The sequence below is a fragment of the Apodemus sylvaticus genome, chromosome 21 (genome assembly GCF_947179515.1).
Source record: "Apodemus sylvaticus chromosome 21, mApoSyl1.1, whole genome shotgun sequence".
Classification (NCBI taxonomy): Eukaryota; Metazoa; Chordata; class Mammalia; order Rodentia; family Muridae; genus Apodemus; species Apodemus sylvaticus.
This window is the reverse complement of record NC_067492.1, coordinates 43,458,773-43,475,156: the sequence shown is the minus strand read 5'-3', so window position 1 is coordinate 43,475,156 and position 16,384 is coordinate 43,458,773. Positions and strand designations below refer to the sequence as shown.

Genomic DNA, 16,384 nt, shown 5'->3' with positions numbered 1-16,384 from the left:
ATGGAGTATGAGCATGTATTTATAATAATATGTACATACTTACACACACACACACACACACACACACACACAGAGAGAGAGAGAGAGAGAGAGAGAGAGAGAGAGAGAGAGAGAGAGAGAGAGAGAATGAGTGAGAAAAATCACCTGTGAACTCCAGGCTGTGAAATCAGATGTGCAAATGGCAGTCTCAAGTGAGCACATTTTTTCCCCTCCATTCTTTTGGATTTTTGAGACAGGATCTCATGTAATACAGGCAGGTATCAAACTATATGTATGCATACGAGGCTGGTCTTGAACTCCAGATGCTCTTGCCTACAAAATGGGTGCTGGGATTCCAGGCGTGCACCACTGTACTTGGCTTCTGTCTAATCCTTTACATTAGCAGAGGTACAAATATACTCGGGTGCTTCTCAGCTAAGCTCCTTTGTGCTGAGGTCTGTGGGAGAGCTGATGTGTTTGCATCTGCTGGAAGCAGAGAAAGATGTCTGGGAGATTACCTGGTGCATAGGATCTCAAGACCTATGGGCCTATGGATAAGCCAGGATCATCACATCAACCCAAATGTTATCCTTAAATGCACCATTCCAACCTCCCAAAGGCTCTGACTTGTTCCCTGTGTTGCTTGGGATCAAAGTTGCAGCTTCATATGTGATACACATGTTTCAGCACTGGGTACATGGCAACCCTCTGCTTCTTAGCACCATTGGGCTGTGGGCTACATTTCAACACGAGTGTTGGAGGAGAGAGAACATCAGAGCCATAGTCGCAACAAAGGAAACATGGCCATAAATCACAGACTTCAAATTCTCAGAGCAGAAGAAGCACTTTAGCAGTCTAGGAAGACATTTTGTTTTCATTCAGAATCCAGGAAGCTATGGACATATCAGTGCCTTGGCTTGATCATCTAGCATGGCAATTTTCAACCTGTGGGTAGTAATCCCTTTGGAGGATGGGATATACAGATATCCTGTATATCAGATATTTACATTAGGATTCATAAAAGTAGTTCTTTTTGAAAAGCAAAATTATAGTTCTGAAGTAGCAATGAAATAATTTTTTGGTTGGGGTTCAGCATGACCCTAGTAACTGTATTAAAGAGACACAGCATTTGGAAGGTTGAAAACCACAGGTCTAGCACTTGCTCTGTGGCCACTGTGATTATAGCCACCAGGGACATACACTTGCTCTATAAAAGCAGCTTTTAGAAAGTCACGGTCTGCCTGGCATGGTGTCAAATTCAGTAAGCCCAGCACTCAGGTGGCAGAAGCAGGAACACTGAGTTCTAGACCTGCTTGGGCTACAGGGTGACACCTTATTCCAAATGCCAAAAACAAAAAATAAAGAAACGTGGAAAACTCTAGTTCAGTCTCCAAATGCTTTCCACATCTTCACGTCCCACGTAGAGCAGCCAGCATATTACAGAGATGGCTCTGGCACACTCACTGTGCTGTCCTTCCCTGCTCAGAGGCTGGCCACAGTGATCCCTGTACTTGAGTTTCCATATCAACCTTTTCTCTGCTTTGAGGCTGTTTCTGCCACAGGTCTTTAGCACATGCTGTTGTCTCCCTGGGAGTTCTTCTCTGGCTCAGAGCTTCTTGAGTGGGACTTTGTTGGTGCTATTTTTAGGGGCTGCTTTATTGTTCCTATACCTACCTCCTTTCCAACACTTACTCCACCCTAATCCCTTCCAACACCCAACACTAGGAAGGGATGAAAAAAGGTCAGAGGGGAAAGTGGGACTGGACCTCTTCAGAGTACTTCCTGCTGGTTAGAGACTTCATGTTTCTTGGGGCAAGTCCAATTTTTATCATCAGGATTCAATTTCTTCTCATCTCTTTGTTCTAGCAGCAGGGGGAGCAGTAGCCTCCAAAGGCCCCCTTGGGGCTCTCCAATTTATACTCTCTCCAGAGTTCTCAGAATTAAATTATCTGCAGCTGGCAAAAATCACGCCCCTGCTAGTGCACAAGACAAATCATAATCACCTGCTGTGAAGCAGCCTCTTATCCCACACCTGGGATTAAAACAAAAACATACATGATATGAGTTTTAAAGGAAACCAAAACTCTCACTACATGACCCTGTTTAGATCTTGCTCCAAACTGAGCCATTAATGACACTTTCCTTGACAGGTGTCACACCTGTAATTTTAGCAATCAGGAGGCTGAGGCAGGAGGATGCCCAGGTGAGGGGTGGGGCTAGTTTTATATAACCTTCAGATATCAACAAGTCCTGGGCTGTAGCCCAGACTAGGGATATGGGCCTGGTCTTTGGGGGTAACAGACCCCTGCTACTGCAGGGCCATGGACCTAGACATGGTGGCTACACAGGCCAGGATTCTATCATGGTCCCAGCTGCCATCACTGGCTACTCACATCAGGCTGCTCCTCACTACCTTCGAGTCTCCAGTTCTGTCTCTCTTTATTGTGCCCACATCCTTCTGTTTCTCTTTCTCTTCCATTTTCCCACCACTTACTTGGCTTTCTTAGTGGTGCCTGGAGTTTCTGAGTGTTTGAGATTGGCTTAGGAATGGTCTCTGGTGTGCATTATGGTACAGGGAAGAAGTCATCTTGGGATGTGGTCTCAGGCTCTTTTTTTTTTTTTTAAAGGAAATCTTAGACTACTAATCATTCACATGTCCATAGGTCAGAACACTGAGTGTAGACATAGCCTCTCTCCTCTCTGCCCACACTGTCATAGCAACCATACCTACAACTATGGGGCAGGTTGTCTTGGTATTTTTCATTTCTCCTTTGTTTCCCACATTTTTTTCCGCTTTTTCTTTGTTGAGATAGGGTCTCACTCTGTAGCCTTGTATGGACTAGAACTCAATTGTAGAGAAGCTGGCCTTGAACTCAGAGATCTATCTGCCTCTGCCTCACAAGTGCTGGGATTAAAGGCATGAGCCACCATGATCAATCAGTCTGTTTACCCCTTTTCTTCTATAGGGGGGTTGTCCCAGTGAACTACGATACTGGAAGTGCCTACAGTTGAGTCTGGCATCAAGTAGGATCTTTTAAAAAGTATCTGCTGAATGAAGCATAAGACGTGCCAGCCCTCGGGCAGTTGCAGAACTGTCTGCATGTCTCAAAACCCACTCTCTGGAATCAGAAAACCTGTGAAGTGGGAAGAAATTCTAAGAGGGAAGACAGAGTGATTCAATTTTTATTTTTTATTTTTTATTTACATTTCAAATGATTTCCCCTTTTCTGGTCCCCCACTCCCCGAAAGTCACATAAACCTCCTTCCCTCCCTCCCCCTGTCCTCCCACCCACCCCTTCCCACTTCCCTGTTCTGGTTTTGCCTTAAACTGCTACACTGAGTCTTTCCAGAACCAGGGGCCACTCCTCCGTTCTTCTTGTACCTCATTTGATGTATGGATTATGTTTTGGGTATTCCAGTTTTCCAGGCTAATATCCACTTATTAGTGAGTGCATACCATGATTGATCCTTTGAGACTGGGTTACCTCACTTAGTATGATGTTCTCCAGCTCCATCCATTTGCCTAAGAATTTCATGAATCCATTGTTTCTAATGGCTGAATAGTACTCCATTGTGTATGTATACCACAGTTTTGCATCCATTCTTGACAGAGTGATTTTTGTCACATGGAAGACTTGTCTAAGTTCTGAGGAACACAGATGGCCAACGCTAGGAGGGTAGAGGTTCACCAGACATGGCTATAATTCTAGAGTTCCTTTGCCCTATCTCTGGCCCTGAGTGGTGATGGCATTCACCTTCTGCAATGCTGGCCTTTTGCAGAGCCTGCCAGGAACATTCTTCTTCTTACATTCAATATCCTCTTTAACTGTATTACTTAAAATGTCCAACTCTTCATGATGCCTTTTTAAGGTAGGTAGGTGAAATCAACCTCACTTTATGAACTAAGGAATCAAAACTCAGTGGGATTAGTGTCTTGCTTGAGTCACGCACAGAGCAAAGGACGGGCAACACTCACACATGATATTTGCACTGAGCTCAAAGCTGGCTTCTCTGCAGCAGGGACCATGGTCGCTCAGGGTCTCTCCAGAGCTCTTCAGGACCCAGGTGGAGTAGAACAAGTAGTCTTTCTCAGACTCACCTCAGAGAGCAGAGAGCTTCTAGCCTGTGTTGTGCCAGTCACAAGCTGGCTTTCTCTGAGTGACCTTGGGCAGTTTTCCTTAGCCTTCACATCTGTAAAATGAAGGGTTTGGATAATGGCCTAGGAACTGCCCCAGCTTTGATGTAGGAGCCTGTGATATCAGAGTAAGAGAGATTGTATCATTGTGAATTGAAAAATAATGATCTTTTATGCCTCACATGTAACTTTCCATCTCTCAGGCTACCTATTATATAGTGTCAACGTTGCCTCGTATATCAGACACAATGGTAATAAGTATGTAATTTGTAGCTGTGATTTCCATTTTATGGCAATATCTGATTTACACGAGGTGTTTTTAAAGTGTGTCACTTACAATACACACACCTGCCAAGAGCCTGCTCTCTCATAATGACTTTGCAGTGAGGTCAGAGAAAGGGCTCAAGATGAGGTAAATAAACAGCCGGCATGTTTCCAACACCAAGTATCCTTCTCTTTGCAGGAGACTGCTGCATCCTCACAGGACCTCCTGGATAGGTGGATCAGGATGATGAGCTCTGAAGATAGACCATGTAGCTCTGTCTGCAGACAAGAGAGCTCTACATGCCAGAGAAAGGTGGGGGGAGTTTTGATCAATTTGTGGAAATAACTTAGCTGAGGATCAATTCAAAGAATAGCCAGTTTATTGTGCTTGATCCTTTTAATAAAACCTTTGAGCCAGGGCTGTGCATGTGGCTCGTGATAGTTATCCCAGTACTTAGAAGAATTTTGTGTTTAAGGCCAGCTTGGCTAGGGGGCTTGTTTCATTAAACAAGCAAACAGAGGCCAGAGAAATGGCTCTGCAGTTAATAGTAATGGCTGCTCTTCCAGAGGTCATAGGTTCAATTCCCAGTACCCACATGGTAGCTAACAGCCATCTATAACAGTTCCAGGGGAATCCTATGGCATCTTCTGAACTTCAAAGACACCAAACATTCAAGTGCTACACAGATACACATTCAGGTAAAACACCCATGCATATAACATAAAAGCCAAGCAAACAAAAATTAAGATAAATACCCAAAGGCAGAGGCAAGGTTAAATGTCCGAGGGGGGGAAAAGTACTAATTTGGGCCCACTTATAGGATTTTTGGCAAATTGGCTATTTTGCAGGCTGGATTTTGATGAAGCAAATTTTAGCAGACTGGCCTGTTCTCCAGGGCTAGTTCCGATCTGAAAACTTTGACTTTGGTTTCTGCAGACAGAGGGGCTTAATTGTTCCTCTGTAGTTGGACAGGGCACCTTGGATTATTCCTATAAACCCCAGTAAGGGAAAGGGTGAAGGGAGCAGGATGGAATGCCAACCTAACCCCTCCTCCACACCTCGAGTGAAGACGCTTCCGAAGAACCTTGCTCCTTAATTCCAGGGGGAATTTGTGGCCTTTGAAGCAGATCCAAGCTTCTGGAAACTTGATCCTCCTGAAAGCCTCTGAAACCTTTTACAGCAGGCTCTCAGGTGATTTAGACACGCTCTCCATGCTAGTGCAATAGCAGCAGCAGTACCCAGAGGCCACCAAGGGTCAGGGGGCAAAGCTGCCTTTGGACCAGTCCTCTGCTGCCTCAGCTTCTCTTGATCAAACTCCAATGCTCAGTTAAGCAACTTGATGCATATGCTGGCTATCCACCCCAGGGCAGACAACAGCTGAGAGAGATGAACTTCTGCCCTAGGGATTTTTGGCTGCTTGTTCGAAATCCTCCCAAAGGTCAGTCACCAGGCTCGGATTTCTTCCTAAACCTTGGCAGACTCTGTACAGCTTACCAGTGCAGCAGTCTGGCCTGTGAAGCTTGTTGTGTTGATCTGTAATGCTCGGCAGCTACTCATTTCAATAGCTCAGGGGTGAGTGCCATGCCAGGTCTGTTAAATATGCTTTAATAAAACAAGCATCTGGGAGGAGATGGTGGTTTGGATTTTTCTGTGATGCTAGAGACAGAACCCAGGACCCTGTACGTGCCAGGCAAGGGTTCCACCACTGAGGTACCTCCCCTCACTAGGCTTCAGCATGGGAAGGCAGGAAGTCAGCAAGGTACCTACTTTTCTTTTCCCATTTGAGACTTGTCACGATCAAGGTCTTTCTTTGTCAAGTTACCAGTTTAGAGATGACAAAGAATTATCACTCCTGCCATGTGGTGTTGTTTCCTGTCCAATAGGAATGTCTTCTTGTCTGTTAGTGTATCTGAACTTCTCTCTTCAATACCCAGCTCAAATATCACTCTATAAGCGCCATTTTTGTAGTGCCATTAGGCTCAGACTACTTAGAATTTGTAACTGTTTACATATTTCAGCCATCTCCTATCATATAATGTCTTCAAGGAAAGATTTTTTAATTGGATATTTTATTTGTTTACATTTCACATGTTATCCCTTTTCCAGGTTTCCCCTCTGCAACCCCCCCAACCCATGTCCCCTTACTCTAATTCTATGAGGGTGCTCCCCCACCTACCCACTTCCTCCTGTCTCACCACCCTAGCATTCCTCTACACTGGGGCATCAAACCTTCACAGGACAAAGGGACTCCCCTCTCATTGATGCTAGATAAAGCCCCTTCAGTTCCTTTAGTCCTTCCCCTAACTCCTCCATTGGGGTCCCTGTGCTCAGTCCCATGGTTGACTGCAAGCATCCACATATGTATTGGTCAGGATCTGGCAGAACCTCTCAGGAGACAACTGTATCAGGCTCCTGTCAGCAAGCCCTTCTTGGCATTAGCAATAGGGTCTGGGTTTGGTGTCTGCATGTAGGGTGGATCCCCAGGTGGGGCCATCTCTGGATGGCCTTTTCTTCAGTCTCGGTTCCACTCTTTGTCCCCATATTTCCTTTAGACAGGAGCAATTCTGGGTTAAAATTTTGGAAATGTGTGGGTGGCTCCATCCTTCAACGGGGTGGGGGGGGGGAGGCGGGGGGCGGGGGCATTCCTAACTTCTGGATATGGTCTCGACAGGTTCTCCCTTCCCTTTGTGGGGTATTTCAGCTAATGCCATCTCCATGGGTTCCTGAGAACCTCTTTCTTTCCTGGCATCTGGGACTTTCTGGTTGCTACCCCCAGTTCTTCATCTCCCATTGCTACACACCTCTGTACATCTCTTCTATCTCCTTCCACAACTGATTCTGTCCCTCTTTTTCCTCTCCCCCTCCTTTCTCCCTCCCAAGTCCCTCCCACCTTCCACTTCCCTTGATTATATTGTTCCCCTTTCTAAGTAGGACTGAAGCATTCACTCTTTGATTTTTCTTCCTGTTGAACTTCATGTGGTCCATGAGTTGTATTGTGGGTATTCCATACTCTTTGCCTAATGTCCACTTATCAGTGAGTACATACCATGTGTGTTCTTTTGTGACTGAGTTACCTCACTCAGGATGATATTTTCTAGATCCATCCATTTGCCTGCAAATTTCATGAAGTCATTGTTTTTAATAACTGAGTAGTACTCAATTGTGTTAAGTGTACCACATTTTTCTGTATCCATTCCTCTGCTGAGGGGCATCTAGGTTCTTTCTAGCTCATGGCTATTATAAATATGGCTGCTATGAACATAGTGGAGCAAGTGTCCTTGTTACATGTTGGAGCATCTTCTGGGTGCTCCCAGGAGTGGTATAGCTGGTTTCTCAAGTAACTACTATGTCCACTTTTCTGAGGAACCACCAGACTGATTTCCAGAGTGGTTGTACCAGCTTGCAATCCCACCAGCATTGGAGGAGAGTTCCTTTTTCTCCAGATCCTTGCCAGCATCTGCTGTCACCTGAGTTTTTGATCTTAGTCATTTTGACTGGTGTGAGGTGGAATCTCAGGGTTATTTTGATTTGCATTTCCCTGATGACTAAGGATCCTGAACATTTCATTAGGTGCTTCTCTGCTATTGAGTTTCCTTAGTTGAAAATTCTCTGTTTAGCTCTGTTCTCCATTTTTTGATAGGGTTATTTGGGTCTCTGGAGTCTAACTTCTTGAGTTCTTTGTATTACTGGACATTAGCCCCATTAGATGTAGGACTGGTAAAGATCTTTTCCCAATCTGTTGTGGCCATTTGTCCTTTTGATAGTGTCCTTTGCCTTACAGAAGCTTTGCAATTTTATGAGGTCCCATTTGTCAATTCTTGATCTTAGAGCATAAGTCAGTGGTTTTCTGTTCAGGAACTTTCCCTCCTGTGCCCGTGTGTTCGAGGCTTTAAGGAAAGACTTTTATTCACATTTATTTTCTTACTTGTTTAGAGGTAGTATTATGGTTAAGATACAGAGTTCAGAGATAACTTGGGGTTGAAGACTGGTCACTCAACTTTCTATGTCGCAAACAGTGTATGCCTCCATCTCTTTAAAGCTATGTTTCTTGTCTATAAGGATGGGCATAGTAATAGTATTACCACCTAGGCTTACTGATACAAACACACACTTAAAAAATATTGAGTGCTTACTGTATATTAGAGATTATGCTGGTAACACTACTGCCATGATTATTTATTCAACAGTTACATATTACAATTGGTGCCTAGAACTATCCTAGATGTTGCCTGCAAGATATAGTAAGATGTTTGGTACAGTTAGAGCTCAGGAGTAGTTTCAAATCTATCTGTCAGGTAAACAGGGCTATACTGTGTAACAAATACCTCCTAACCTATTGAATCTCAGCGGTTTAAATTTTAAAAAGATATATCTATTTTTCCTCTTTTGTGTTTAGTGTGGACAGTTGAGACTTCAGTTCAACCAAGGTCAGAGTGCCAGGTTTCCTCTGATACCATCACAATGCTCTTCAGCAGAGGGCATAGAAGCCCCAGTTCAAAGTCCCAGGCTAGCTGTGTGGAAATTAAGTTTTCAGTCTAGGTTTTCTTTCCCTTCTCACTTCTGTACTCAGTTATATTTAAGCAGATGAGTGATCCTGTCAGTGTTAAGACAACAGCAGAAAGGAATATATTTATGGAAAGCGCTCTACGCTCTAATTAAGTTTCTGCTGCCCCAAGCTTTGGGCCCAGGTGCTGATTTGCACTTTTGAAAAATCAAAATAAAAACTCAAAGTCAAGAAAGTTTACGAAACACTTCCGTGTTGTTCTCCATGGCTGGCACATAAATAAAACCAGCCCTTTTATTCCGCCCACTGCAAATACCGCTGCTTTTGTTGCCTTATGGCTTGGACAGGTTTCTGTTTAAAGACAATCAATTAAAGTAGCTTCTAAATGTAGAAGCCAGTGAGGCAGCCAATGGGAAGGTACACATGATAGGTTAACTGGGGCAAATCTTAGTCAGGCACTTAAGGGTCCTGAGAAAATGGTGGCCAGGACAGTAGTGACTCTGGGCTCAGCCAAATGCTCCAAAATATTACTACAACCTCCATCCTCTGTTCCTCTGAGTAGGGGGAGGGTGCATTTATTATTGTCTATTGTGTTTGACTCCATAGCTCCCTATTTGAAGCAATGAAAATAGTTTCTGCCAGCCTCTGGGTGTCAGGAACCAGCAGCCACAAGCAGAGATGAAATGAAATGAAGGTCCCTACTGTGTGCTACTGGAAGGTCATGGCTGTCCCTGCTGAGGGCTGCGCTTGGCCTATGGGTGGACCACTCCATTAATGCAGCTGCTACAGTTGTGAGTTCCAGGGGCTGGCGCTGACTGGAACAAATGCCTTCTCACTGAACTTGTTTCCTATCTGATAAATGGAGGATACGTTATTATGCAATGCCAGTATTTTCTTGATAGTTAAGTTCTGAAGAAATGGAGTGTAACATTCACCTTGTTGTTTCATAGTCAAAAGAAAGCTTTGAGATGTAGTGGAGATCATGTTGAGTAAAGGTCCAGGGAGACAAAATATGGCTGGCTGTGTGGTGTTAGGGATTCTTGTCCTCTCTGCTCTTGCTCAGTTTTCCAGGTGAGGACAACTCCTTGGCCTGGGTCCTTACAGGTGCACCTTATGGTCAAATGCAGAATACAGTTGAAGCAAATCCTTGGAGGCAAAACCCTTAAGGAGTCATGGATCCTAGAGGGTGGGGTAAGAGCCCTAGAGCCTTTCCTTCTATGATAAATATCCTGGGGCTTCTGAGCACACAGGGCAAAGGTCTCCTCTGATTAACTTCTAGAGAAAAATGGCTGTTTGCAGGTGGCAAGGACCTTGTCACACACACCCCTCTAATGGATTTCTTGGAGGAGGAAGCACAGAGGTGCCCTAGGCAGTGAAAGCAACCTGCACTGCCTTTAACCTTGGGGCAGAGCTGCTGGCAGAGTTGTTGCCTGCCTAGTGAAAGCAGAAACTATTGCCAAGGATAGGCATACAGGACAGGGAAGGACGGACATGCAGGGCAGGAGGGCAGGAAGGAGGGCATGCAGGGCAGGAAGGAGGGCATACAGGACAAGGAAGAACGGACATGCAGGGCAGGAAGGAGGGCCTGCAGGGCAGGAAGGAGGGCCTGCAGGGCAGGAAGGAGGACCCTTACTGGGCATCTTCCCTCTTTCTGTTTGTCCACCAGGGTCTACTTCAAGTTAGGTGGCTCAGGCCAGCTCTCAAGTTGTCTGGTGGCTTTTGGCTTTTGCCCTATTGGAGACACTGATAGTCTTCTGAACCAGTGAGTAGGGCCTGTCCTCGCTGCTTGAGCAACTGTTCAGCCTTTTGTGGCCCCTGGCTCTGGGTGAGTTGAATTCTGGCAATGGATCTACAATGATTCAGATTCTGGCAATGAATTCTACAGTGGATCAGAAGCTGACTCGTTCCTTGTTTCTGAGACCGTCCAGGCCATCCTGCCTGGGAGCACTCTTGTCCCCACTGTGATGGGCAGTCATATCTGCCACACACTTCCTTCCGCAGACTCCAAAGGCAGCAGGCATGAGGCTGAGGACAGCATTGGGCTTTCCCTTGGAGCTGAGCTTTCAGTTCTTTCTGAACTTGTTTTGGGAGATGCATTTATTTAGTGGTTTTTAGTTAGCACCCAGGACTATGGGCTTTTCTGGACAATTTCCTCCTTACCCATCACTCTTGGCTCATTTGTTCCCCACTTCCTATCCCTTGTGGTGTATTTCTCCAGCTGACGCAGAGACTGGTTTGAGAAACAGCCTCAGTCTTGCCTTTCCTACATGGATTTCCCCCCAGCCAGTCTTTGCTGGGACAGGTGTGGATTCACCTGCATGCGTGGGAGCCTGTGAGTGGGTGGCCTGCTCCTCCAAGGACACCACTGTGCAGACTGCAGCTTAGCATCAAAATGATGACATACTCTGCCTGACATTTTGAAAGAGAATTAAGAAAAATCTAGAGGACAGAGCACATACCCTACTGTTGGGCATTGCCAGCACAGTTCTTGCCAGAGTCAGAGGCCTATGGTGGGGGGGGGGGGTGTCTGACTCCCTGGCTGTCTCCAGGGCTCAGTTCCCTCAGCTGTGAGCAAGCAGGATGAGAAGATTTCTTTTCTCTGTTTCTTTTCTGTCTGGCGTTTTTCCAGTTTTCCATGTATCTCACGACAGCCCCTGGGGCTGGTCTACTCTGGTCTTTCAACTAGATAAATTATATCCTCCTTGGGGACTTGAGAACCAGAGTTAGAAAGCTACTTTGGACTCCTGCTTCAGCTGTCTACCATAAGGGGCCCTCCCTTTGGCCCCTATGATTTGGGTGAGAGCCACTCTTCCTGAGCCCTATGCTGGGTATGTGATAATATGAGGTATAATCAGATATATTTCTGCTGCATTTGTGGATTGGCTCAAGAGATGCTGTATTGCTTACTTTTATGTTGCCGTGATAAAGTACTACAACCAAAAGCAACTTTTAAAAACTTCCTTTGCCTTAGGGTTCCCAGAAGGATAGATGTCCACAATACTAGGAAGGCTATGGTGGCAGGAACACAAAGCTGAGAGATGACATTTTAGCAGCACACAGGCAGCTAAGAGCACAAACAGGAAATGAGGAAAGGACATAAATCCCCAAAGCCTGTCCCTAGTGAAGTACTTCCTCCAGCAACGCTGGACCTCTATAGGTTTTATAACCTCCTCAAACAGTACCACCAACTGGAGACCAAGCATTCAACCACATGGTTCTATGGCGACATTTCTTCTTTAAACCACTACAGTTGGCACATGGCATGAGCCAGCCTGTGAAAGGCCATCAACCCGAGAACTCCCTGCTGAAGATGCTGAGATAACAAGCCATGTACCACCATGCCCAACCCTTGGAGATTGTAGAGAACTTTCTAGACTTGAATTCATTTGCTATGACCCAGTAGTGTCTACTTGACACAGAATGCATCCCTTGTTCTCCAGGTCACCAAGTTGAAGCTGGAGCTGGCTGCCTCCTACTGGCTACCATGGCTTCCGTGATTGTCCATAGATGCTTTGTACAATGGTCCTGTCTCTTTTTAGACATTTATAGACGGCCTCATAGGTCTTATTTCTGAGAGATTTATCAGGGTGTTGCTGACTTAGTGAGATGGAGATAATGTCTATAATGATACCAGCAGCTGGCCCAGTCTAGCAGCACTGAGTCTCCTGGGTTTGGATTTATTCACAGGTGAGTAGAGTCATAGCCAATGGGGTCTCTGTACTTTTCTTTCTTCTTCATGGGTCTTATGAAAATTCTTGGAATACACTGAGATTTAAATGGCAACTTTAAGACAGAGGGTTTACCCTGGGAATGAGAATTAGTTTGATTTAACAACCTGAAATTTATTTGTCATCCATCTGTCTGTCCATCCAACTGTCCATCTGTTTGTCAGTCCATCCATCTATCCATCCATCCATCCATCCATCCATCCATCCATCCATCCATCTACCCATCCATCCATCTAGCCATCCATCCATTTATCCTTCTATCCATCCATCCATCCATCCATCCATCCATCCATCCATCCATCCATCCATCTAGTCATCCATCCATCCATCCATCCATCCATCCATCCATCCATCCATTTAGACACTTATCCAGTTATATCCATCTACCCATCCATTCAATCACCACCCACCTATCCACCTCCCCGCAACCCCTCTGATTTACAATACGAGTCTAAGGTAAACATTGGAATAGGGGTCTCACTTAGAAAAGAAGCACGATCCTACCTACCACAGAGAGTAGAGTCACTGAGAAGGCGGTTCCATCAGATTGCCAGTAGGACATTTTCTGAAATAGCGATTAATAATGATGCAAATATAGGCCAGATGAGACCAGAATAAAAGCAGATAAATGTAGGTTTACTAGGCACTTCTCAGGCAGGTTCATTGGTCCCAAGAAATGGGTCTTGAGCCCCAGCTAAGGCAAGGAGGCATAGATCTTAGGGGAGAGATGAGGATGTGCCAGCTAGGAGCTGACGTTGTACCCATATACAGTAAAAACTTATCCTGTAGCTGGGTTGCTGAAAATGCAGAGGCAAGGGGTGATGATGTGTCAGCCAGAAGTTGAGGTTGTGGGAAAGCAGGCAGACAGGGTTTCCCAGCTTGTGCAGAGGCAAGCAGGGGCTCCAACCAAACAGTGATGCTATGAGGAGGACCAGCTCACTGGAGGTAGTGCCACCTTTAAGAGGTAGCCATGAACTGTATAAGGAAGCAGGCTGAGCAAGCCATGAGAAGTAAGCTAGTAAGAAGCACTCCTCCATGCCCTCTGCTTCAGCTCCTGTGCCCAGGTTCCCACCCTGACTTCCCTTTATGATGGACTACTGTGGTAAGCTGAAATAAGCAGCCCCCTCCCACACACGAGTTGCTTTTGGCCATGGGGTTTTATTACAGCAATAGGAAGCAAACTAAGACACTGCTCCGGGGAGGGAATATTATCCTGCCATCTTGGCACTCAGATGGAAGCTCCGACTTAGAAAAACTCTCTAAGAGCTTCCACAACCTAAAGAGAGCACCAAGTGAGCCACAGACTCATTTTCCAGGATGGCTTAAGAGGACATGACACCTTCCCACTCACTCTCTCCCTGGTGTGAAGGAATCTGTAGGGACTCCAAGTCGGAAGTCTAGAGAAGGTGACATGCCATTTTATCAAGGCTGCCCCTCCTTGGTGCTTGTAATGGGGAATCTGAAAACGTGCTGAGAGGAGAGTCAGATACCTCACACTAGTGTGGATGCACCTGAGCTGATAAAACTGTGGGCTCCTCTGGGGGCCACTGCTGGGAGGGGAGTTCTTAGCCCAAGAAGCAGCTAAAGAACTTTGGGGTCATACAGCTAAGGGGGGACTGGAGCCAGTTCTTGTCTAGAGTGGAAAGTGGGAATCAGCCTGTGCTAACTGTGAGAGGTGGCAGGGAGGTTGTGAAACATGTCTGTTAATCATTTGGTGTGGCAAAGCTGTGCTCTCTACAGGCTCAGGGGATGCCACAGAAGCTGAGTGGGCCCAGAGTTTTAGAGTTCTATTCACCCATACAGATGTCCTAGCAACTGAGAGGCGTTGGTAGTAAGAGTCTGCACATGGTTGGGAGCAAGGCAGGGAGACTAGGAGGGTGTTAGACAAGTTTGTTGCAGAACTCTGCCATGTCGAAGAACAGCTAGTGTTTCCCTGTATTATTCCATAAAACCCTAAAGAAAGCCAGTGTTCAGGGGCCTCTGGAGAAGTGTATGGAGTAGAGAGGAATTACAACATCCTGAACTGGGGGGAAGACCCTGACCAACTGTCGGGGCTTGGATCTGAAATGTCCCCCACAGACTTTAGTTTGAACTCTTGTTCCCCAGCTGGGGGCACTGTTGTATTAGGTTAAGGCCCCTTTAGCAGCAAGGACCCAACTGCTAGGGACAACTAGGTAGGTAGAAGTGGACAACTAGGGGTGGGACTTTGAAGGTGGCCATGGAGTCCTTGCTATGTGTACTTTAGGGACTGTAGTGATGTCACTCTTGCTGCGGTGAGTACTGCTGTACCTCTCATGTAACACTCCTGGGTGTATATTTCGAGGAATCAAAGTCAGCACGCCAGAGAGAATCACCTACTCCCATTTATTTCTGCACCACTCACAATGGCTAAGAATCACAACCAGTCTGAATGACACCAACAAAACAAATAAAGAACATGTGGGCACACAACATGCACGCACGGAGACATACATGCCCAGTGGTGTTTTAGTCATCCCTCCAAAGGAGGAAATTCAGCAAGTTCCATTTGCAGAAGAATGGATGGAGCTGGAGATCACGTGATGACCCAGAAAGACAAGTAATAGAGGACCAGGAGATCTACAAGACTGTGGCCTCTAGATATGACAGGGAAATTACACCCGTGAAACCTCAACAAGATGGCTGCCTAAAGAAGACCTGAATGATGACAAAACCAGGTGACATGTCAACACAGATGGGAGAATCTCATAGGATCCTAGATGAAGAAATACAATCAATTAATGACTGCAGAGATATGATTAGAGTTAGAGATATAGAGATAGAAATGATAATATTCCCCAAGGGTGAGCCTCCTAAATGGTTATCTAGTACCAAGTGGTCAGCCCTCAGAGAATATACACACAAGCAGCACTAAATATATTCAGCAGGTTGCATTTATGTATTTATTTATATACATATATAACAACAACAATGATAAAATAAAAAAAAACAACCATGAATTTGAGAGGGAGTGTTTGTGGGAAGAGGTTGGAGGGAGGAGGGCAGTGGAGAAAATGATGTAATTATATTTTAACTTAAAAAAAGAAGAAATAAGAAGACGCAACTAGGGCTGGAGAGATGGCTCAGTGGTTAAGAGCACTGACTGCCCTTCCAGAGGTCCTGAGTTCAATTGCCAGTAACCACATGGTGGCTTACAACCATTTGTCTGGGATCTGATGCCCTCCTCTGGTGTGTCTGAAGACAGCCGCAGTGTACTCATATAAATAAAATAAATAAATCTTAAAAAAAAGACATAGCCAGCAGTAGTGTGAAGAGGAGCACGAGAATGGATATGATCAAGTGCATTGCATACATACGTGAAAATGTCATCATGAGGCCCATTATTTTACGTTATATAACATCCTGCCTTTCTGCCAGAGGTGCCCGGGTGGCGCTGTCACACCACCGGGAGAAGGCAGGCCAATGTGTGGAACAGGGAGTCCACAGCCCATGTTTCCCACCAGTGTGCCAGAAACTGGCTGGACAGGAAGCGGGAACAGCAGGCAGGGAGTGGGACTAAAGCTCTGGGTACCCAGATGCTGCCAGTAAATCCCTGCTTGGAGAGGAAGTCAGGAACAGGATTGTGCCTGTTTCCCCTCAGGGCATCTGCACAGCCAGGCTGGAAGAGGAAGGCAGAGCCTGAGGCAGGATCCTGCTGGAGTGGGAGCAAGTGCTAAGTACTGGAAGGGGCTGGAGGAGAGAACACCGCCTTTTGGAGTCTTAGGCAAGGTTCTTCAATGAACCAGTTCTCTGAT

General features: G+C 45.7%; 1 pseudogene; it reads right to left on the bottom strand.

Moving 5' to 3' along the window:
* Nucleotides 1-2,608: 2,608 nt before the first annotated feature.
* On the bottom strand, nucleotides 2,609-2,724 carry LOC127672259 (uncharacterized; annotated as a pseudogene).
* Between the last annotated feature and the right edge of the window lie 13,660 nt (nucleotides 2,725-16,384).